The sequence below is a fragment of the Pan paniscus genome, chromosome 15 (genome assembly GCF_029289425.2).
Source record: "Pan paniscus chromosome 15, NHGRI_mPanPan1-v2.0_pri, whole genome shotgun sequence".
Lineage (NCBI taxonomy): Eukaryota > Metazoa > Chordata > Mammalia > Primates > Hominidae > Pan > Pan paniscus.
Genome location: NC_073264.2, coordinates 62,465,743 through 62,491,182, shown reverse-complemented (window position 1 = coordinate 62,491,182; position 25,440 = coordinate 62,465,743). Strand labels below are relative to the sequence as shown.

The following is a 25,440-nucleotide window of genomic DNA, read 5'->3' as shown; positions in this document are numbered from 1 at the left end:
TCTTTCAATGTTAACTTTTTGAAGTGTTTATATATTATCCAACGATACAAATCATTTGTTATCCTTTCATCCAAAGAAAACACACATGGCTTTAAGAAATGTAAATATTTAGTTCCAGGATACGTTTTAGCCTCTTCGAGTTTTTCTTTTTTCTTTTTTTTTTTTTTTTTGAGATGGAGTCTCACTCTGACACCCAGGCTGGAGTGCAGTGGCGCGACTTCGGCTCCCTGCAACCTCCGCCTCCCATGTTCAAATGATTCTCATGGCTCAGCCTCCCGAGTAGCTGGGATTACAGGCGCCCATCACCATGCCCGTCTAATTTTTATATTTTTAGTAGAGACAGCATTTCACCATGTTGGCCAAGCTGGTCTTGATCTCCTGACCTCAAGTGATCCACCTGCCTTGGCCTCCCAAAGTGCTGGGATCACGGGCGTGAGCCACTGCACCCAACCTCTTCGAGTTTTTATAATGATGTGGTGCAGAGAAAAATAATTCCATTTACTCACGACATATTCCTCTCTTCCCCTTTGAGTTGTATAAGAAAACATTTCCAGACAGACAATATAACATTTGGTGTTTGAATGCTATTGTCGCTAAAGATACAGGCATGCTCTAATGATAAGATGAGAGAATGCCACATACACTATATAAAATGGTAAGTAAGTATCTGGTGTTCCCAGTAAGAATTACTTCACAGCTCTGTAAAACTCTGTCTGTGGTAAGGTGGCTTTGATATTATCCATCAGGACTTCTACATCCTAAAACAGCATTGTCCAGTAGAATAATGTGCAATAATAGAAATGTTCTATATATGGTAGGTAGCCACTAGTCATCAGTTACATGTGGCTAATATAATTGATGAACTTAATTTTTTCCACTTCATTTTATTTTAATTCAATTTAAACTTAAATAGCCACATATGGCTAGTGGCCACCATATTGGGCAGCACAGTTCTAAAATGTCCCGAGCTTTTCAGTGTTCAGCCATCACTCTTTTAAAATAGAAAATTAGGATACAGGCAGCTCTAAAGTAGGTCAGTCTAGTTTACATCTCAAAGAAGTTCTCTCTCAGAGTATACAAGAAGTTCCCTATCTCCAGATCGATGGAAAATAGTTCCATGGTGGTGTGACACTCCTCAGAAAAACTTACACCTGCAGTATCTCCCAACAGGGAAGTGCTTATGCAAATAGAAAGTGTTAACATTACCATAAGTTCTAAAATATGAAAATGTTCTCTGGGAAAAATAACTTAAAAATGAGGCCTGCAATGTGAAATATTTTATTTTTCACAGCAATCATTTTCAGACACACTCTGACACTTCAGAGTTGACAGCCTCACTCCAGCATGTAGAACTAGGAACTCAGTGGGAAGGATATTAGGGTGTCTACTTCAGGGGTGGCTGCTCCAGCCATGGCTTGAACCTCTGATATGCAGCACTGCCCCAGAGCATTGTGGTCCACAGAAACAGGAAACCAGGGTCATCCAGAGGTCTACTGGTGCTTGAATTCAGTTATTCAATGAACAAACATTTCATGAGCACTTACTACATGTCAAGCATCCAGCTAGGCACAAAAATATGAAGTGGAATGACACATGGTTTCTGCCCTTCAGGACTGAGGCTGGGAGGAAAGACACATAAATAGATTATGATCCAACGTGGTAAGTGCATCATGGGCACAGAGAATGACAGGACTCTATGGAAGATTACCTAACTTATCCTGGAAGGGTCAGAGAAGGCTTCCTGGAGGAGGTGACACCTGAGCTGAGTCCTCAGGATGAGGAGTTACTAAGTCAAAAGCAGGGAAGGGAGCATTCCAAGCAGTGTCGCTAACAAAGGTGGGAAAGAGCCTAAAGAGCAGGGCCTGCACAGGGAACACAGCAAGACTGTGTTGCTCAAGGATGAAGCCGGAATCAGGAAGTGGTAAAAGGGAGGCTAGAATGCCACCAAGGGCCAGGAGGACACCCAGGAATACCATGTTAAGGAGATTGGCCTTTGATTTGCATATAATGGAGCATCACAAGAGGGCTTCAACCAGGGTGGAAACCCTGTTAGACACAGAGAGGCAGCCTGGTAACACACTGGAGGGAGGATCACAGGAACATAAAGGAGGCAGGAGGCTGTGGCTTCATCTTGGAAAGTAAGGATAAAGGCCTCACACAGGTAGCGGTAATGGGAATCAAGAGAAAGGAAAACTCAGAAATGTCCAGAAGGTAGAAGTAAACAGTGATTAGAAATCAGCCACACTGGGTAACTGGCTAGGTATAGAAGCTAAAGAAAACAGGCATTAAGGAGCTAAAGGAAAATGGCATTAGAGATGACTCCCAGGTTTCTGGCTTGGATGTCTCCGTGGATGAGGGAAACTGAAAGAGAACAGCAGCAGCTAACATTTATTCCAGTCTTATTCTGAGCCAGGCACTGTACAAATGCATTACAATCTACCTCATAAGAATTTCTGAGATGGATAGTATTTTTATCCCCATTTTAAAAAGAAAGACACTGAGGGTCAGGGAATTAAGTGACTTGTTCAAGCTCAAACATCCAGGAAGTATCTGAGCCCCAATTCAAATCCAAATCTGATTCCAGAGCCCCAATCTTAACCACCATATATAATATGGTCTCTAAATTCAGAAGAGAAGGGGAGGTTTAGGAGAAATGGTCGTGCATTCAGCTCCTGGAAAATTTAAGGAGGCTTTCAGATACTCACATGACAGCCAGCAGAATCTGGTCACCAGGCAGTGCAAGGCAGAGACATGGGAATCACTGGCACATAGAGAGTGAAAACCTAGAGAGCAGATGAAGTCCCAAGGCCAGAGTATATATGAGGAGAGAAAAGCAACACTCCCAGAACTAAACTCCAACAGTAACAGGTGGGCAAAGGAAGAGAAGCCCACCAAGGAGATACAAGACATAGAGGCAGCAAGAGAACAGAAGCATGGACGATTGCAGAAGCTAAAAACTCTTCTAGAGAAGAGAGTGGATACGTTGGGTTAAATACAAGAAGAAGCTCCAGAAAGATAAGGACTATAGCGTGTCCACTGGAGTTGACAAATAGGTAAGTCATTAGCAGGTACGAGAAGCACAAAAATGGGAAACGCTGAGAACATTTGACAGCCAAGGAGAAAGAGACAGTAACACATTGGAGGGAGAAACAGACAGTAAATAAACGTGGCTGAAAATTAGAAAGAGAGGGAGGGACAATGACTAATAGAGCAAGGCCTAGGAGGATGCAGGAGCAGATGGGATACCCCTGGAGAAAACCAGATGAAGATAACTGTGACTACACATAAGTTTGCAGGCATCAGGACAGGAAATGGAGGAGCTCATTCTAAGAAGTTTCAAGTTGCTTAGTAAAGTCAGATACAAAGTCATATGTTAAAAGAGTGAGGCGGGTGGAGAGGCCTTAAGAAGAACAGTAACTGCATGGAGTAATCGTTAAATAGCATGGGAGAAACGGGCAGCACCAACCTGCCCAGTATAGCTTGGAAGTTCACGCACAGGTGTGAAGAAGGCAGTCCTGGAGGGTTGCTGACCAAAGATAGCAGATGTGCAGATATGCCATAGAATTGGGAGTACTGACCAGTGTTCTGATGACTTGCCATTCTCTAGAAAGTGAACTCACCACTGGTTGTCCACTGAAGTCTTTATTTTACTCTTGGGAGGGTTCTAGCCATAGTAAGAAAGAACTAAATAAGGCCAGGTGTGGTGGCTCATGCCTATAATCCCAGCACTTTGGGAGGCTGAGGCGGGCAGATCACCTGAAGTCAGGAGTTCGAGACAAGCCTGGCCAACATGGCGAAACCCTGTCTCAACTAAAAATACAAAAATTAGCCAGGCGTGGTGGTAGGTGCCTGTAATCCCACCTACTTGGGAGGCTGAGGCAGGAGAATCGTTTGAACCTGGGAGGCGGAGGTTGCAGTGAGCTGAGATCATGCCACCACACTCCAGCCTGGGTGACAGAAGGAGACTCTATCTCAAAAACAAAACAAAACAAAATTTCCTATAAGAAAGAACTAAACTCTTTTTTCCCCCCAAGATCTCCCAAGACAACACTTAATAAATTATCAAAATAACACTACTGCTGCAGTTCAATCCCTTGACTCTTACTACTTAAGCCAATAAACTGAGACAAAAATCAACTGACACTCAAAATATGCCATTGTCAAAGCCAGAGATAGCCCGGAAAAATATGTCGGTCTGTTGGCTCTCAGATTTCACAGAAATTTGGCATAGGAGAATCCCAGTTCTTAAAATGATACTAGGATTCTAACCGATAGAGTCCAGGGCTAAGCACGAAAGAAATATCAGATCACAAACTATCTGGATTACGAAGGAGCACAAGGATAAAATGGGTACAAGCTCCCCTCCTTGGCAACACAGCACAGGACATCCACTTTGGACAGCAACAATAGAAGTACATGATTCCAATTCCTCCCAACCCCCAAACAACCCACTGCACTCGACCAGGCAGCCTGCAAAACAATGGAAATGTAAGGTCACCCTCCTGTTCCCTGCCACCCCCCTCCACTTCCTCTTTCACCCTGGATGAGTTGTCATCTTTCCATGAAAGAATGCCAAGCGCTCAGTCAGTCTGACAGGCAGTTCCTGCTCTTCCGGTTCTCTGGATGCTTCAAAGGGGTGGCGATGTGTTACCAGAAAGACTACCCTCCTCGGCAGGCTGTTTTCCAGGCTTCCACCCCTGGTGAGTCACTTGCCAGTTTCTACCAAGTATAAGAAGATCTATCACGGAAAGAGACTTCTCTTGAGTCTCACGGGCCTGACGTTGCTGCCTCTCTTGCAAGTGACACTTCTAAATTCAGACTGAACTATACAGGTGTTTTGGTGGAGATCTTCCAGATTGGCTAGAATGTGTAAGTGGCAAAAAATTAAATCACAACGTAGCAATACTAACAAAGTTGGCCCTGAATAGTAACATTCCAAGAAATGAATTCAGAAGCCACCCGTGAAGCAACCAATAAAGTCAGGGCAATACTAATCAAGAAATTTCCATGTTGAATATGAGACTATAAAATCTTCCCTTAAAATTATTTAGTGTATATTTTTAGTAAAAAGGTAAGAAGATAAATTTTGGTCAAATTACTTAAAATATTTATTTGATGATCATCCTTTTAAAAAAATCCTCCATTTGACCCAAGGGATACACTAAAATATAAGAAAGTGGATCTTTTAAAGTCTCCTACCAAAAGATCACACTATTCCTTCCCTCAAGGAGCTAACAGTTTTTAAAAGGTCATAAACAGCAGAATAGGTACAGCTATCAGATAAGAACAGGAAAAAGGGGATGCTGAAGAAACAGGATTTTTAATAACAAGAAAAAAAAAAACAAAGATAACCAACATGTCAAAAAGAAGTGAAAACGGTGAATGATAATGGTGTTCAGTGCAATGAGAAATAAAGTAGGATTTGCATAGAAAAGCAACAGTTTTAGCAGAAAATAAGACAAGCCCATTTCTGCTGCAGAGTATGGGCAAAAGTAAGACATTAAATGACTTGCTGGAATTGAATCCTCTTCCAAGGGATTCACTGTAAAGGAGGAAAAGATAATAGCTAGCAAAAGGTTTATTTTCTATTTTCTATAAAGCACTCACACATCATCGAAATTATCCATTGAATCCATTTTTCAGTTCTAATCTAAATTTCTCAAGGCAAGAATCATACTCAAATATTTGTTCATCTAATTCATTTATGCAAGTACTCATTTGAATTTCTGTGCCTGGTATATGCCAGACATAATGTCCCAGGTACTGAGGGTACCAAGGAAAATAAATCAGACATAAAACCTGTTCTCAGAGTTTACTGTTTAATAGTCTAATGAAGAAGGCAAAAATGAAGTAATCTTAGTTATTCTGAGATGTACACAATATAACTGTGACTAAATGAGAAGAAAAAGTAAAGAAAAGCCTAAAATACTCTGGGGAATACATAAAGGCCTCATTGGCAAAGTGGGATTTAAATGGAGAATTCGTCAGGTGAAGGGAGAGGGAGGAAGAGAGTCCAGGAAATGGAGACAGCTTGTGCACAGGTTCTAAAATTCATCTCTGTATCTCCAGGGCCCTGTACACGGTAGATGCTGAATAAATGCTTATAGAATAAACTTTAAGTTCCTCACGCATTCAGAAAAAAATATTCCCTAAGAAAACAACCCCTAAATATAGGGGGAAAAAAAGGAAAAGAAAAAGAAACAGCTATAGGTACGGAAGTGTTATTTGTAACACACACACACACACACACACACAAATAGAAACAGCAATAAGAAGATGGTAAATTATGTAAACCAGTGACTGAAATATTATGCAGCTATTATAAGCAACATGGGAACTGCAATTATACAATTAAGTGGGAAAAGGCAACAAATGAGTATATTAGGATTAGAAATATGGAAAAGTGTGAAAATTAAGAATAATATAGATCATTTTATATTGACTGATAAAATTAAATGGTCAAATACCAACCATCTCATCTATATTCCATATATGAAATTCCAAGTATCTTCTGTTTGGAAGCAATTGTTCCAGTCAATTTTCAAACAAAGCCCATTAAGACCAACCATTCATTTTGGTCCCCTTAGGAATTGCAATGTTACTTCAAAAACACGTTAAATTATTGTATAGCCTTACATCTTTATAAAGTGATCTCCCATACATTATATTTTGGTTATCATCATTTGCTTCATCCATGTGATTCTTCTTCTTATTATTATTTTTTCAGAGGTAGGGTCTCACTCTGTTGCTCCTGCTGGAATGTAGCGGTGCAATCATAGCCCACTGTAACCATAAACTCCTGGGCTCAAGCAGTCCTCCTGTCTCAGTGTCCCATGTAGCTAGGACCACAGTCATGTGCCACCATGCCTGGCTAATTTATATTTTTATTTTTTTTGTAGTGATGGGGTCTTGCTATGTTGTCCATGCTGGTCCCAAACTCCTGGCCTCATGTGATCCTCCCACCTCAGCCTCCCAAAGTGCTGGGGTTACAGGTATGAGCCACCATGCCCAGCCTGATTCTCATTATTTAATAGGTCAGTATAATGTGCTACATAAAGCATCCAGGAAGTGGCTCCTGATTTCCCACAGGGTACTCCAAGGGCCTTATTTTTATCCACTGACATTTTAATTACGATCACATATTCCTTTTCGTTTTTCCCAATACTATCACCTACGAAAAATTTTAAGTGTGTATGAAATATAATCACATTACAAAAGTTTGAAAAATTGAGAAAACAAGTCTTAGTTGTCCTAATGTAAATAAGTCTCAAACAGCTACAGATTGGTTAAATGTTTCCAGCTACTTTATGTAAATCTTTATATCTCATATGTATCTTTAATCATTTTTTCTGATTATAAAATTATACATGCTTACTAGTAAAGAATATAACTTGGGAAATGAAAGTCCCCCATAATTCCACCCCACTTCTCCACTCAAGAAAAGTATTGCTAAGTGCTCGATGCTTCATTTTCCAGATTTTTCCCCACTTTGGCTATACAGGTCCACCACGATCTCTTATCTACAATCCCAATATTCAAAAAGTTTCAAAACCCAAACAAATTTTGTAACATTTGTTGTCAAAATCTTACCTGAACTGACATAAGGCAATGTGTAATCTTTATTTACCCCACTTAGTGTGAATATCCATGTTTTGCCACAGAAGTATTAATGTTTTTGATTACAGATGCCACCCCAGCCCCCACTGGAGGTGTTATTTAATAGTAAATGTATTTAATACATTGTCCTATGTAAAACTGAAAAAATCCTGAATTCAGAAACACATCTGACTTAAACTGCTTCAAATTAACGATACAGACCTATACTGATACTATTATCATTCTCATTTCAGAAATAGGTCATACCAGGCATGCCTCTCTGTTAGTATATTTTTTCACTCAACAATATATCTAGGACATCTTTTTCTTTCTTTCTTTCTTTCCTTTCTTCCTTCCCTCCCTCCCTCCCTCCCTCCTTTCCTTCCTTCCTTCCTTCCTTCTTTCTTTCTTTCTTTCTCTCTCTCTCTCTCTTTCTTTCTTTCTAGATGGAGTCTCGCTCTGTCGATCTCGGCTCACTACAACCTCCACCTCCCAGGTTCAAGCAATTCTCCTGTCTCAGCTTCCCAAGTAGCTGGGACTACAAGTGCACACCACCACGCCCAGCTAATTTTTTGTATTTTTAGTAGAGACAGGGTTTCACCATATTGGTCAGGCTGGTCTTGAACCCCTGCCCTCAAATGATCCATCTGCCTCGGCCTCCCAAAGTGCTGGGATCACAGGCATGAGCCACCATGCCCGGCCTATATCTGGGACATTTTTCTGCATCAATTCACTGTGTCCTTTAACAGCCATGTGGATGTGGGTGGGACCAGAAGAATGAGAACAAACCTGATTTTAAGGAAAGGATAAATAAGGGAAATAGTTCAAAAAGCAGACCTACAGAAATTATTAGGGAGGAAACCTACAAGAGTAGAGATCACAGAATTCAGAGGTGGAAAAGACCTTGGTGATTAATGGCCTGATTCTTTTGTCAAAAGATGATCCCATTGGATGACTTCCTTGAGTTCATACAGCAGTTAGCAGCTGACCTGGGACTAGAACCCAGGGGTTCAAGTTGCCACCCCTTTGTGCTGCTACTCTTGAGATTCCACACTCCTGATGGTGAGGGCCACCCAGGTTGATCGTGAAAAACGTGAAAGCAACTTCTCCGTTAGGGAGCACAGATGCTTCCCAGGGTTAGTCTGAGTTGTTAATATAAAAGTCTGTTCACCTAGCCTTGTAAGTGGCAGCCTTCAAAGTTAATAGCAGCATTTTATAGTTTTATAGTCAAGCAGAAAGAGATGCAAGGAGCCATTGCCAATTACTAAGAATTGAAGTTGGATGTTCAAATTTGGGTCACTTTTTCCTCAATAGAAGCCACAGCATGCCAAGTGCATGTCACTATCCTGACTAATCTTGTCTTTTTGGGTCCCAAAGAGCTAAACCTATAATTGAAGAGAATATGACACGATGATACCAACTGGAAAACCACCAACACCCAACGTGCGTCCTCCAGAATCTCTCGAATCGTCACTGTGCCTCCGAACACCACTTAGTTCCCTCAAATATGTCCTTCTAACAAGCAGGTGTGCTTTCGTGTATTTAGAACAAATCTTAAATGTACACATGCATCCAAATCTTAAAATTCAGAATAAAGAAAAGCAGAGAAGGACAGAAGAAAGACTAATGCTACCAAAAATCAGTCTGCCTTTTCCTGCCTGCCTCCTTGACATGCCACCACCTAACACCACCACCTGTACTCCTCACCCATCTCTCAGGCTCCAGGAAGGGTGGCAGAATGCAACTCTGCAGGACCTTAGCTGGAAGCGCCATCTGGGAGAAGGAAGACTTATAAACACGTTCTTCCAGAAGCCTGTGTCCTCCATCCCCTCACAAAGACAGCAGAAATAAATCACAACGATGTGGTTCTGCATCAGCACACCTGATGCTACGGCCCAATCAACTATTTTTGGGAATCAATAGCTCTCTTAAAGCTTTTCAGTAGAGTATCTTTTTATGAAACTTCTGCAATTTCCTAAATCAGTTCTACTTAACGTTATATGAAATGATTGATAGATTAAAAATACATGTACCCATGTATCCTGGGACCCTAATATGCAAAGTAAAGTAAGTGGTGCTTCATCAAAAGGATGCCATAAAGAGGAAGCAGCCGAACTACTTGTTTCCTTGATTGGGGCCACTTAAGACAAACTGGCACTTACAAGGAGAGTCAAAATAACCTACAATCCCTCTACAGAAATGTTTGCCAACCATGGATATTAAAGGGCCAATCTCTGAGCACTGTAAGATCTATAACAGCAAAGTTATTGGGGACTTTTTATTATTAGTCTGGGTTAGATGAGGGTCTAAGCTAAGAGAAGGCCTTTTAAGGGGTTGGCACAGTAAACATCTACATGCACCGATCCTGCCCCCAGGGATGCTGGGTAAAGCGTTGTAAAGCACTCGAGCTTCCTGGAATAGACAGACAAAAAAGTGTTATGACCCCTCCGTGGGGGAGGGGGGATATTCTTTCAGTGACTTTAAGAGGCAAGGGATGCTGGTGAAGAGGTGAGAAGAGAGTCTCTGTTGTAATTTCTAGCCTCAGTTTCAGAAATGATTCTGAGAAGCAATGAGGTGTTTTAGTCTTTAGAGGAGTATGGAGCAAGCAGACAAGGTGTAAACACTGACCTTACAGAAGAAAAGTAATTCTTATTTTCTATAAAAGCCCATAGATCTAAATATCTGTCAGTTCTCTTCTCTATGTTTTGTATACTGTTTGTATACAAAGAAACAGGCGGGGCAAGGGCACATGCTAGTGTTCCTCTGGGGCCCAGCAGTCAACAGGCTTTGGACAGGTAACTAACAAGCAAGCGTGCTTTCAAGTATTTAGAACAAATCTTAAATGTACACATGCATCCAAATCCTAAAATTCCGGAGAGGGGAGGAGACGTGGAGGAAAGGTGAGAGAGAAAGACAATACAATGGGGGCAAATATAAAAGCAAGAGACAGCATATAAAGCACTATATAAATGATGGTTATTTTCCCAGCTCCACATTCCTGTAGCACCTTCCATAAACCTTCTTTGGGGCATTTAAAACATACTCTTGTCATATTTCTCTGTATGGCTGCCTCATTCACCTATATATCCAAGTTATGCCAAGCACAGTGCTGGCATAACTTGCCATTGAGTGCTTGCTAAATACAGCTTTTGTAAAACAACCATGAACATAAGAGTGAACACAGACTTGGACATACCAGCATTTCTTTTTTTTTTTTTTTCTGAGATGGAGTCTCGCTCTGTTGCCCAGGCTGGAGGGCAGTGGCATGATCTCAGCTTACTGCAGCCTCCGCCTCCCAGGTTCAAGCAATTATCCTGCCTCAGCCTCCTGAGTAGCTGGGATTACAGGTGTATACTTCCATGCCCGGCTAATTTTTGTATTTTTAGTAGAGACAGGGTTTCACCATGTTGGCCAGGCTGGTCTCGAACTCCTGACCTCGTAATCCACCCACCTCGGCCTCCCAAAGTTCTGGGATTACAGGTGTGAGCAACCTCGAACAGCATTTCTAAGGTGACAAGCATTCCTCCCCATTTCCTATCAAAAGAGTCAAAAAGGTGTCATCTGGCATGCCCTACAGACAGCAGCTGTACCCCTAGCACCAAAGAACTGGGTTTGAACTCAGACTCTTCCTTTCCCTTTTATTGGCTGTATGTTCCTAGAAATTATCTAATCTCTCAGAACCTTGATTTCCTCATCTGTAAAATGGGGCACAATATCTACCTCAACAGGACTGATGGAAGATAAACTGGAATAACAAATGTTAAGGATTGTTACATAGTAGGTACTCAATAAATGTGAGGTAGGGAGCATAAGATAGTGGAAGATCTGTCATCAAGTCCCAGACATGCCCCTAAAGTGATCTCAACTGAAATGGAAACAATGATCTACTTGCTTCCAAGAATTACTATGTGAGGGGCAAAGCAGAAAATGCATACGAAAGGAAACAAGATAAACACATGAACCCTGGAAAGGGCTAAACAAATAAACATCTACTTAGAGGTCTCAAGTGCATACTTTTAAGAGCATAAACGGATAGCCATCATCATTTTATCAAATTCTCTGGATGATTCCATTTAACTCGAATCCCTTCTCCAGCAGGGAACACTTCTGTGTCATTCAGGCAACAAACACTGACAAGTACAACAAATACTAAGAGAGTGCTTCCTGTGTGCCAAGTGCTGTGCTGGAAGCAGAGGCTGCTGGTGGGCTGCAGATCTTGCCCTCATGGTGCTTACAGTCTAGGAGGGTGACTCACTGATTATAAATATGTGCAAGTGCCACAAGGCAGAGTGCCAGTGGCTACGAAGGCATAAAATAGTGGGGGTGGAAAGATGGAGGGAGACCTTAACTGAGCCTGGAGGACTCCTAATAAAGGTGATATTAACAAATGGCTACCCATAGTGGCTTTTGGTGACTGTGACAGGAGAGAAGGAAGCGGAACAGGTCACAGAAATTACATACCAAGGTGGGTGTAAACCCAGCTCAGCATGGCTAACTAAAATTAAGAATGCAAGTAATAAAAGTTCTGCCATTCACTGCACCCAATAAAGAACTGAAGAAGCTTCCCTCCATCTAAACACAGTCTAAACAGAAAAGTGGCTTATTTCATCCCAGCCCAAGCATCAGAGGTGGAGGCAAAGCTTCTGTTTCCCCAAGCAAACTTTGTCAGTTTTGCCAGACCACCTGTTTTTCCAGACACCACACACGGTTCAAATGGCTCATGTTTTTCATCCACGAGCTTTTTCCTTCTATTCATTCAAAATCCACTTCATGGCCACACACCCCCAGAGCATTTTAAAACTGGGTGCACCACTGACGACTCATGTGGAACATATGGGCAATCAGTCCTCTCTCTGGCCCCCTGCTCTCCGGCTGTGACAGACCACAGGGAGCAACACCCTCCCCGGAAAACACCAACTGTACTCATCTGTCTGGAGTTTGTACATTTGGGAAGTTGTACAAAGAGACCGGTGCTGATAAAACTGGAAGGCTGACCATCAAATAAATAGATCTAAACCCTTACCAGAAAGACGGAAGGAAAGGAACCGGGGCATTCCTCTGTGGGTTTCCACAGCTCTCTTGGCACCCAGAAGAATCAGCTTGGAGAAACCAGTGAGATACTCTCCTCCCTGGGCCTATTAACTTCCTCTCCTCACCCCACTGCCTCCGCCAAGCTTGTTAAAGTGCTATTTAATTCCGTTCCCTGAAAACTCTGGGTCTTCTCTTCCTTCCTATTTTGGCAAAGGTGGTTGCATCCTCCCTCACTGACCGAATGAAGTCAATGCTCATGGTGTAAAACAGTTTTAATGTGTGACACCTCACATCTGCCAATACAAATTATTAATGAGGTTCATTACTAGTTATATTAGGCTTTAGTGTGTAAAAAAGAGAGAGGCATCATTAGCCAAATTCTGATGAAAAGGACCCAGCAGCTCCAAGGGGCCTACATTAAGTGTCTTGTCTCACACGGCCTCTACTTAACACGGGCCACTACTTAGGAGTAATTGAATCAAAGCTAGAACACAAACCTCCACAAAATTGGGATTAGGAAATAAACTACAGATGTTCCAATTGCCTTAGGCCCAGAAACAACACAGTTAAGCCCAGCAAGGCAGGAGTTACTCCAACTGACCACACCTGGGTATGGGTACCAATGCCCAGAGAAAGCAGATGAAGGCAGGTAAAGGAGGAACGAAAGCATGAATAGACCTGCGGTGACACTGTCCATGGAGACTTGAAGATAATCAGAAAAAAATTATCAGCACAACCAAACTGCTTTAAACTGCAATACCTCAACCCCACAACTCCAGGAAAACAATTAAATAAAAATTAATTGCATTTTTAAAAAGTAATTCAATCAATATTCCCTCCTTTAGCTTGGCACAAACCAAACCACCTTAAATAAGCAGAGTTATGACAGTCTCTCCTGAATTTTCACTTCATAGTTTTAGGAATATCTATTCTGTATTTCTTTCCCCACCAGTCCCCACCCGTCAACTTGCAACTTCAAAGGGACTCAAAGAAACAACTAAATCACCGGTGAACAGATTACAAAGCAAGGGGCAGCAGACAAGCCAAAGTAAACATACGGTAAAATTCCTAAGCCATTCCTAAACAATGCTTGTGAGGATATCAACATCATTAGCTAATGAGGGAATGAAAAGATGGATGTGAAAAACTATAATGCTTTGGAAAAATAACTCCTTTAAATGTTCATTACTATAATGGCTGTTTGGTTGAAGTCCAGGACTGCAGGTCGACTTTAAATCAAGTACACATTAAACAGAATGGGCTCGCAAAACACAGGCAGAAAGATGTGAAGCATTTGCCCATGCTTGCTTTGATCATGGAAGCTTTATTCCTTTACAGAATTCTGCATTAACACCATAGTACACACATACATGAAAATCTCTGTGCCCTAGAAGTGTTTATGTATCTGTTTCCCCTATAAGACAAGCTCCTTGAGGGCAGGGAAACTATCTTTTTATTTCTGCACATCCCATGTGTTGCATAACCCCAGACACGTAATAATTGCTCCAATGAAATGTTAAACTTATTGGCAAAATAACAGTTAATTTTGAAAAAATCAAAAGGGAAAATAAGACCATTGGTGTAGGCCACAGCCTTAAGAACTGGGAAATGACACACTATCTCACGTTACTGTTTGCAGAACGTACAACATGATGCAGCATGCTTGTGCTGATAAATTCAGTTGTGACTTTACCTAGGAATTCACTGTTAGGAGTAAAGAGGATAAAATCAAAGGTATTATAGAAATGGATAGTGTAGCCAGCACAATGTTTAAGGGGAGATATATCCAAAAGGAGATCAATCAAATTTGTATTATGTGATCATTTGATACCTCATTCATTAAATTGCTAAAAAAAAAAATTGGTGCCACCCTGACAAGCTTTCTTGAACAAGGGAGGCATGTCCGTTTGGGGAGCTGTCATCTGCTGCAGATGCACACACAACACATGTAAAGTGTCCCTGCTACCCAGGGCCCTATCAACTCTTAAACCTTTAATCATTTCTCTACCACTTTACATCAGAATTAAAAGGCATATAGCCTTAAAAGGCAAATACCCAGAGTCCATCTGAAAAATTTTTATTTTTCTTCATATCAACCACCTGAGGCAGGTGTAATGCAGCTTAGTGGTTCCATGCAGGTGCTCAAACTCTAGCTCCACAACTTTAAAAAAAAAAGAGACAGGGTCTTGCTATGTTGTCCAGGCTGGTCTCAAACTCCTGGGCTCAAGCAATCCTCCTGCCTTGGCCTCCCAAAGTGCTGGGCCACCGTGCCCAGCCTTCACCACTTATTTGGGGCAAGTATCTTAACCTCTCTGAGCCTCAGTTGCCTCCCAAAGAGGAGGATAATAAGAGAATCTGAATATCTTGAAGGTATTCTGAGGATTAAATTAGTTAATGCACATGAAATACTTAGCCTGACACCTAATTAATCCTTATTGTGTATCTCCTATTATTGTATATTATCCCACCTGCTACTCTATTCATCACTCCTCTGCTCGCCTTCCCTGCTCCAACACTGCAGCAGAATTTAAGAGAGAAGGAACAAGTTAATGCACAGTTCACAGCTATTTCAGCCATCATGAAATTACTGCTGTGGCTGTCAGCCTTGCCTCCATATACAAATGTTGAAAGTTAAAGCCTCTGGATGGAGAAAAAATACAATTTTGTTGTAGTTGTTTTGTTTTCTATTGCTGCATAACAACGTATACTCTTTTCACTTGAAGTCTAAAACCTACATAGTCTGGAAAACTAAGTACGTTTATAAACATGAAGAGGCTGACAAAAGACTTTACAACAATCTGATCTTTCTACCCTCAAAGGGACCACAGTGACAGAAGATCCTGGTAAGACACTGTCCTCCCAGAAAGTGCTTGCTAGAAAAGGGTTTGAGAAGGGAGAGCCATTTATATGTAAATATCTTAGACTTGTTACCCCTAAAAATAGTGGAAAGAGGGAAATAATTTGTTAAGAAATATACCAGAAAAGGGAACTGAGGGTGAATGAGTATACAGCCTAGTACTGTGACAGGAACAGAAAGAAGCCCTCTTGGCCAGCCTAATGGTAAGGTCATTCTCCCAAAGTAGAAACTGGAAAACTAGCATGTGAAGCAGGGCACGCTCAAGACTAGCCTCAATCAATCAACTGGGGGGTTCAGGGTGGCCACCGGGCTAAAAATAAATAAATCTTTTGTTCCAGATGACCTTTAAGGTTCTTCAAGCTTTAAGGGGCTAGCAATCTGGATCTGGTGAAAACAGGTCACATAGGCAGGCGTTGGGAGGAACTTCTAGAAATAGCACACAAACAGCCATCACCCAAGCAAAGATCAGCAGGGTCAGGATTCATCAGTGCAAGGGACCACTCTGCCACTCTCAGTCACAGGCAACCCCGCTGACTACAGACCCAAGTGTCACCCGAGGCGTACCTGCAGCTGCTGGATTGATCGTCCCACAGCTGGCTCCAGAGGCCTTAAAAGAACAGGTCTGGTCACAAGGCAACCATCCAGCACTCTCCACTGCCTTGCTTGCGGCTCTTTTCCTCTCAAGTAAGTTACTGAGACACATTAGGCACTTCATTCAACAAATCACAAAAAAAGATTAAATTTTGCCCCCCAAATCCCTGTTTGCAGCTGCCATACCTGGCACTCAACAGTTTATTTTCATGGAAACACCTGGCACACAATGGACCCCCCCAGCCTGCCTCCGTTCGTACCACAGGACACTTCTGTACTAGTGTGGCTGGGAAATGCCAGTCACTGTCTAACTTAACTCCTCACCCTACTTCCTCAGTGGTGCCAGGCATTTTACATTTATTTTCCTTTCTTCTTACGCATCCAGTAAGCAGCAACTCTGGCGGCAGAAGTGCATATGACATCAGAATTCTCAGAGCTAAGGGAACTTGCAGAGATCACTGGACTCATCACTGACCTGAAACCATGCTAAACCTCTTCTTTCCCAAGCACACAAGCAAGCTGTGTCCCTCAAATGACAAGCTCCATGGTGTTCTGATGATATACTGATATCATTTCAGTATGATGAGGGAGATTACTGGAAGTTTCACCATCGAGGAAGTCATCGTCCAAAAGAGCCACCATTATAAAATACAGGCCTTGTGCAGCATAAACATGAAATTCTGGAGGCACAGAGCTGAAGAACTGACTGTCAGGATCCCGGACCAGGGAAAAGGCAAAGAAGTCAGGCTGTACTTCCACATAGAAGATTCAAACCTGGAAAACATTTGTTCTAAATAATCCAGATCCATTTCCTGGTGCCACATGTAATTCCACTCATTTCAGTCTAACAAAGTTATGGACAAAACTCTTCTGAAATGTCTTTGTACTTAAAATTTTTAAGCCAATTTTACTCTTTCACAGTGTGTCACAGGCTGTTGTGCAATCAATTATTACTCAAAATATTACTTGATTACAAAAAGGCCAGGTCTTGCATTGGCACATTAGATATATATTTTTTATGTTTAAAAGTGCTACATAAAAAAAAAATCTATCATCGTGCCCTGCATTCTCTAGTCCTGGTTCTATCACAGCTCCAGAACAAATGGAAATATCACCAATGAAGTTGAACACCCTCATTTCCTTAGAGTCCAGTCCTTTTATAGTTCCATAAGAGAAATCATCAGCCTCAACATGTAAGTCTTTTCTATCCAGTCTAGTGTCTGTTTTTCCTTTTTTTTTTTTTTTTTTTGAGGGAACTGGTCATTATTTCTCTAAAGGGACATTCTTTAGGAAAATCTCTTCCTTGGGTTATAACCATTTCAGATTCATTAATTTCTTAACTGAAGTTACATTAAGCCCATTCTCCAGACAGGACGCTAGCCTCCAAGCCAGTCCTTTGATTTATCAGTTCCAAAACTAGATGACTCAGGCAACTGCTAGACTGGAAACGCCAATCAGGCCTTGAAAGTCAAGTCCAGTTAAGTAGCGATTATATTCCAGCCCACCCTGTCAGCAGTCAGATAAAAGTAAAGGCAAGAAGTCTGTGTGAGACGAATCGGTAAAACCACCTCCTTCAGAACAATATCTGATCCATGGAGAAAGTGAAAGAGACAGAACTGCCTTCTCCAGAGATGACACCTCCTTGGCTATCTTGAGAATGAGGCAACACAGTTCTCAAACCCTAACAGCAGCTTCTACATGGCATTGTCTAATGTTAGCCGGTAGAGAGAAACACTAAGGGCAATCTTTTTGGCTGCTGGTCTTCAACAGATCATTTAAGACACCCCACTGTCATTTCTCATGTGGTAGTCAGTGAGCCTGGTTTTAAGATACCAAGGTAGACCAGAACACACTGGAAAATTTGCAGCAAGAGATGTTAAGATCTGTTGCATTTTCAGTGAGGGCTGAAACACCTCCGCCCTGTGGGTTCTGCTGCATAGCCACAACAGTGACACTGGCAAAGGGCAGAGTTCCTGTGGAAACACTTACAGTGCAAACCCGCTGGTGGAAATGGGTCTCTGAAAAAACAAAGGCTTCACACCCATAGAACATAGTGATGAAGCCCAGTGGAATGGCAGGTTTGAGCCGACAATTCAGTGTCCGAACCAAGTCAATCATTAGCTTCACATATATGCAGATAAAAATCCATAATTAATTAAAGGATAAAGCCTACAGAGATGACATATTCTAGGATTTTTCAAATCTTTAAGCAGCTGCTCACTGACTAACTCACAAGCCAAGGCACCTCTCCAAGCCTTTTCTGCAGCCAGGAAAAGACAAACCAAGATAATCTACATTTATATGAGTTAGGTTGATCATATTATATGCTAATAAATGAGTTAGCTCCACCTTCACCATCTTCTGCTTGAATTTAATTAGTAGTTGAGGCTTTAAAAGGGCGCTCCCTTCCCCTCCAAATGAGTTTGGCACTCCTGTTCAGAACACAGAGTTGGCCATGTAGGAAAGGCTCTGCCCTTCCCATGAGACAGCCCAGTTACACTGCAGAGGCAGGTCACCAGGCTTAGGACCTCACAAGGTCAGCCCCATGCAAGTCTCAACTGTCACAACTATCTTCACCACCTTCAGGGGGAGGAGGAGAACCCTTTCTCAGGCCTCACCTCAAGGCATCCAATTCAACCAACATTTACTCAGCACCTACCAGGGGCCATGCACTGGCAATACAACGGGAACCAAGACAAAGCCTCTGAACTCATGAAGAAAGTTCCTACCAATGGGATAAATCTGGCACAGTTTGCTTTTAAAAAGCACTTAAGCATTGTTAGTCCAGTGTAAAATGACCTGTACAGGTAAAATTCCATGGGAAAAATACAAATCCCAAAGAGGAAAAAGGAGAAAAGGAATTTACACTACCTTCGACCTGGTTACTACTGACTTTCCCTGAAGACAGAACTTGTGCATCACCTCCTCCAAGAAGTCCTCCCTGAATACTCAGGCTCACAATCCCCTACTATCCCGTACCCATTTCTATTCCTAAACTCAACTACCCTATGATGAAACTGTGGGTTTCTGCTGCCTCCCTCACTACAGGGAGAGCTCCTTGAGCTTTTCACCCCCAGCATCTACTGTGGTCTCTGGCCACAGCAGGTGCTCAGTGAATGCTGTGAACTGTGCTGACATGTGCATGTGGCATGCTCAGGCCTGTTTATGGATGTCTTTGTAGTTACATGGAGAGTGACATATTTTTTCTATGTAACTTATTCAACCCTATCTTTTCTAATGTTATACAAGTCCTTCTGTACAAATTACAAAGGAATATCTTCCTTCCTCCTCCAACATTTATTGTAAATAAGGTGAATTAGACATGAGCAGAGGCAAGAAAACCGAGTCTGTCCATTAGTACTTAGCTCATAAACTGGAAGGCAAGGAGAGGTGGAAGATGGAATGGGGAAGGCAGGGCCAGCCGATTGGGAACCCTCCCCAGGAGCCTGAACTTTATAGGGCACAGGAAGCCTTTAAACGACTTCTGGCAGGAGGGAGGTTAGGGCTGAGTTTTAGACAGCTCATCCAGGCAGTTTATGGAGGATGGATTTGAGGGAATACAACTAGATTCATGGAAAGTTCCAAGGCCATCACAATAATCCACATGTATGATACAAACGAGTGTGGTAATTGTGGGGAAAAGAAGAAATTGAGTCAGAAAGTATTTACCAAGCCAATCTGGCATGACTTGGCAATCAACTGAGGTGGGGAAAGAGGTAAAGGAGAAAGAAAAGTCTAGAATGGTGGCCAGGTGACTGAACAACTGCAAGACCAGTTCTGACCGGGAAAATGGGAGGAGGAGCAGGTCAAGGGGAAAGATGGGATATTTAATTGTGGACATATTGACTTGGAGATGCCTAAAGGATGTCCAAGCAGGTCTGTCCAGCAAGCATATCAGACATGGGACCCTGGACCTGATATCGGGCCTGTCTAAGCCACAGTTTCCTCGGGTGAGAAATGCAGGTGCCACAGCACTCCTCCTCTCTCACAGTCTACCGTGAGGATTAAAGGAGACGGAGTATAAAGTGGTTTGTCCTAAGCCTGCCCCAGTTCCAGAAGCAATAGTTGGGCTCAGTGGGGAAGACAAGAGACACAGCTTTGGAAGTCCTTGGCATATGGGCAATATTGTTGAGACTTAAAAGTTGACGAGACCATGCGCCATGACAAAGAAAACAAGGTAAAGACAAACCACCTCCCACCCACCCCCACTCCCCACCCCGCCCCCTCCCACCTGGGGAACACCAATATTTACTAGGTTGAGGGATGAGGAAAGATACAAAAAGAAACTTAAAAACACATCAGTAAGCATTGGAAAAACACAGAAACAGGGGAGCAATGAATCTGAAGAAGGTAGCAGCCAACAAGACAAAGAAGAACTGACCTGACTACACTGTCACTCCTGGGCTTCGCCAGCACAGTCTCCTGGGGATGGGCACCGGGAAGAAAAATGAACAGGGCAGGGAAGGGCATCTGCAGACAGCTGTCAGGGAAGAGGCTGAGAAGGGAAAGGAAAACACTGTGCCCCACCTCAAAAGGATAGTGGGCAAGGCCAACAGAGGACTGAAAGGCTGAGTGCTCAGAAAGATTTGGGTATGTTTTTAAAATGAAGGTTTCGCCAGGCACCGTGGCTCACTCCTATAATCCCAGCACTTTGGGAGGCCAAGGCAAGAGGATCGCTTGAGCCCCGCACTTGGAGACCAGCCTGGGCAACCTAGAGGACCTTTCTGTCTCTATGAAAAATTAAAAAATTAGCTGGGGGCATGGTGGCGCATGCCTGTAATCCCAGCTGCTCAGGAGGCTGGGGTAAGAGGATGGCTTGAGCCTAGGAGTTAAGGTAGCAGTGAGCTGAGATTGCGCCACTGCACTCTGGCCTGGATGACAGAGTGAGACCCAGGCTGGAGTGCAGTACAGTGGTGCAATCTCAGCTCACTGCAACCTTAACTTTAATTATAAAAAAAAAAAAAAAAAAAAAAAAAAAAAAAAGGCCGGGCGTGGTGGCTCATGCCTGTAATCCCAGCACTTTGGGAGGCCGAGGCAGGTGGATCATGAGGTCAGGAGATCGAGACCATCCTGGCTAACACAGTCAAACCCCATCTCTACTAAAAATACAAAAAATTAGCCGGGCGTGGTGGTGGGCACCTGTAGTCCCAGCTACTCGGGAGGCTGAGGCAGGAGAATGGCGTGAACCCGGGAGGCAAAGCTTGCAGTGAGCTGAGATTGCGCCACTGCGCTCCGGCCTGGGCGACAGAGTGAGACTCCGTCTCGGAAAAAAAAAAAAAAGAAGTTACAATTAAATGAAGGTGTCAGGAGGACAGGAGAGGATGAAAACACAGAAGGGAAGGCCTGGCCCAGGGAGAACACAGAGGGGACCCAGGCAGAGCAGGTGGAGGGCTAAGCCTGAACAGGAGGCCAGCTCATCCCAAGACTCAGACCTTTCTAAACAATGGCCCAAGCAGAAGAAAAGTAAGGGAACCTACTTAAGTCTAGGGGATGGAGGAGGAGTTGATGGGTGAGGGGCTTAAAAGGGAAAGTGGTGGGGAGGCCTCATTATCATCTCTTCCAATTCTCTCAGACAGTTTCTTCCTTTTAACGTAAGTATCATTCAGGCAGAGAGCTGTCACTATGTAATTTGACTTCAAAATATTAATGGCAATAATATTAATGGGAACAGTCATTTAATATCTTGACAGGCACAATTTTTCAGAATCATGATTTTTCCTATTTTAAAATAAAATTCTACATATACAAGTTTGGTCCTATAGGACCAAATGACAACAGAAGGAGTCAACACCCATCAGAAACAGTTCAGAGAGAAAAATGCATATTGGAGTTCTAATGAGGCAACTTCAGGAGTCCCTTATTTTGCCAGAAAAGGACAGTTTAAGGAAAATGAGTTTAAATGGCAACTTAAACTCAAGGTCACTTCAAGGTCACAGTTGTACCTAGATCTTGTTTATGCCCCCTGTTGGTGTCCTGTTCTTATCAAGCGCAGGCTGTCATTAATACATTCCTGACATAGTGTGTGCTGGATGATGGTTTCAGTCTCGCTTTTTCCCATTTTGAAATCCATCTCTTATCACCCAAACAAAAGTTAACATTTTGTTTGAGGAACCTAGGATTCAGCTAATCTTCTCACACACCTTTAATACTTATTTAAGTAATCAAGGGAATAAAAACCCTACTGGTATATTCATTCTCTCTAAACCACTCCTGAGGCAGCTCTTAAACTCACACACACCAAAAAAAAGTAAATCTGTACCTGAATATGAATTTTTCAAGCGAAAACCTTTTAGCAAAAGTGTTTGAATCATGACTCAGACTCAAGACAGAGAATGGTAAGGAATGATAAGGAATTTTTTCTTTCTACAAACATTTCCTGAATCCCAAACATGTGCAGGGTACTTTACTAGGGGGTGGGGGAGGCTGGGGGTCCCTAATGTTCATGCAGATGGCAGTACTTCAGGGCTGAAAGCAGATCAGAGGCCAAGGTGAGGGCAGACACCCACAAACACATTCTCATTCACTCCAGACATTTGCAACAGCAGCGCCCCAGCAAATCAATACAACCACAACCCAGGTACAGGATGTGCATGACAAGAAGGCGAGGAGGCCCGGCAAGGAGACTCAAAAACAATATATTCTTGGCACAACCAAAGAGCTAACAAAGGCTTCTGAACAACCAAAACCAAGGCTACGCTAAACATCAAGTGCAAACACTGTTGTGCCGTACTATGAAGCAAAGGAAATTATTGTTCTGAAATATTGTATATATACAGTTCAGAAACCTTTCACTTAAAATCAGCTGTGAAAGATCTAGGTCCCAGAACAAGTGTCCAGTAAACAAATAAAAGTAGAAATGATCACCTTCAAATGAGTTCCCAGGTGGGGCATGGTGGCTCATGCCTGTAATCCCAGCACTTTGGGAGGCCATGAAGGGTGGCATCACTCGAAGTCAGGAATTAGAGAGCAGCCTGGGCAACATAGTGAGACCCTACCTCTATAAGAAAAAAGGTTTTCTAATTAGCCAACCACAGTGGTGCAGGACTGTAGTCCCAGCTACTCAGGTGGCTGAGGCAAGAGGATCACTTGAGCCCAGGAGGTCCAGGTTACAGTGAGTTAAGATTGTATGTACCACTGCACTCCAGACTGGGCAACGGAGTAAGATCCTATCTCTGTAAAATAAAATTTTTTGTTTAATTGAGTCCACACAGGAAAAAAAGTACTTCATATTTTCTGCAAGCCAAATCAAATGTTCAGCCTAAGCAACATGGCAAGACCCTGTCTCTACATTAAAAAATTAGCTGAGCTTGGTGGTGCACACCTGTGGTCCCAGTTACTCAGAAGACTGAGGCAGGAGGATCACTTGAGCCCAGGAGGTTGAGACTGCAGTGAGTCATGTTCACACCACTACATTCCAGCCTGGGGGACACAGTGAGACCCTGCCTCAAAAAAAAAAAAAATTGTTGGTGTCCTAGAATACATCTATAAATCCATATTCAAACGATGTACTTTTTTTTTTTTTGAGACAGACTGTCACTTCGTAACCCAGGCTGGAGTCCACAATCTCGACTCACTGCAACCTCCGCCTCGCCTCCTGGGTTCAAGCAATTCTCATGCCTCAGCCTCCCAAGTAGCTGGAATTACAGGTGCGTACCACCAAGCCCAGCTAATTTTTGTATTTTTAGTAGAGACAGAGTTTTACCATGCTGGCTAGGTTGGTCTCGAACTCCAGACCTCAAGCAATCTGCCCACCTCAGCCCCCCATAGTGCTGGAATTACAGGCATGAGCCACCACACCTGGCCCTAATGACGCACTTTTAAAACTGGAGTTTTCCTCCTTGAAAGCATGACAGAACAATTCACATCCACCAACTTGTATTGGATATTCAAACTAATCAAGGAAAATATATTTTAATGCCAATTGAAAGAGCCTGTTTACCATTATTTCCCTTAATTACAGCAATAAAAGTACTCACTTCAGCTTTTCAAAGGCCTCTTTCTGTCCTTTGCAGCTAAATATTGCAACTTGATTTATTTCTGGTTTGTTGGTTCTCACTAACTCAGACCCTCTGCTGTTCAATATTGAATAAGCAAACCAACAAACTTAATTTCAAGGTTTCCATGAACCAACTTTAGCCAACATTGTAACTATAATAATTCCAGCTTCATTTTCCCATATTCCTTGCAAGATCTTCCAGAGAGGACCTATGTACAGAATTTACCCCCAATCCCTGTGATTCCAGGATAAGGAAGCCATCTTCTCTTCCACCAGTAACTAGAAATCTCCTACTGATTTACATTCCAGAATCCTACATAAAAAGCAAAACCAGTGAGGAAGTTGTACTCAAAAATCCCTTCTCTTAAATTCTATGTAAATAAATATCTTACTGCTTTCAAAGTTAACTTCAGAAAAGGGCTGGGCCCATCACTTCATATTGAAGTGCTGAGGGTAGAGTGGTGGTAATGAAGGTGACATCAACAATCATTTTTCTGCGGTGGTATATGTCATGCCCTGTGTAGATGGTTTACATAAGTCCTCACTGTGTTCTGAAGTAACCCTGTGAGGCAGGTACTGTGCTGTGGATGAGAGAATAGGCTTGCAGGGGTTAAATTATCCCTGCTAATAAGAGGCAGAATGAATAGCTGAACCCCAATCTGGCTGACACCCAACCATCACACTGTGATGCACTGATAATTATGGTAGTTGTCCAATAAATACTCCTCAAAGCCTGTATTTGTGTATCATTAGTCCATAATTATAGATTCTGCATCCTAATTCATGCGACTTAGGCAAATGTTAATGTGTCTTCTTTAAACAGAGCAAATAAATGTTGAAGGGATGGTCAGAAATATTCAGGGAGATGCCAAAATAGGCATTATCTAAAACTATTCAAAATAGGCAAAATTATCCAGAGTTAGTTCACAAAATTATAATCCAAAAAGTAAATGAGCTTTCAGAATTAAGCAAGAATCAATTATATCTAGTTTTGGCAGACGGGGGGGTTGTGGTTTTTTTTATTTTTATTTTTTACAATGGCTGAGGTTTTATTTCCTTTATGATTACTGTTAGTATGTTTATTAATTCTCAGCCATAAATGTATAGTTTTGTAACAAATAAAAACAAGTTGGGGCCCTATCAGTTATACCACTACAATGCAATTATCCTGTCCATCTAAATTATTGAAACTTTCCATTAATATTTATGAGTCCAAAGAAAACAAATACACTTTTCAGAAACTGAAAAATACAGAATAAACTTCAGAGTCTTTGTTTCCTTTCCCCATCCTCTCTTTAGAAAACATGTTACTGAAGGGGGTAGAGATAACTAGATGCTTCTATGATGTCATTTGAGGGCACCAACAAGA

The 25,440-nt window shown here is 42.3% G+C and overlaps 1 protein-coding gene across 2 annotated transcripts in view; it reads right to left on the bottom strand.

Moving 5' to 3' along the window:
* The window catches only part of PRKCH (protein kinase C eta), a 228,918-nt gene that overhangs the window by 190,115 nt on the left and 13,363 nt on the right, over positions 1-25,440 (bottom strand). The window lies entirely within an intron of this gene.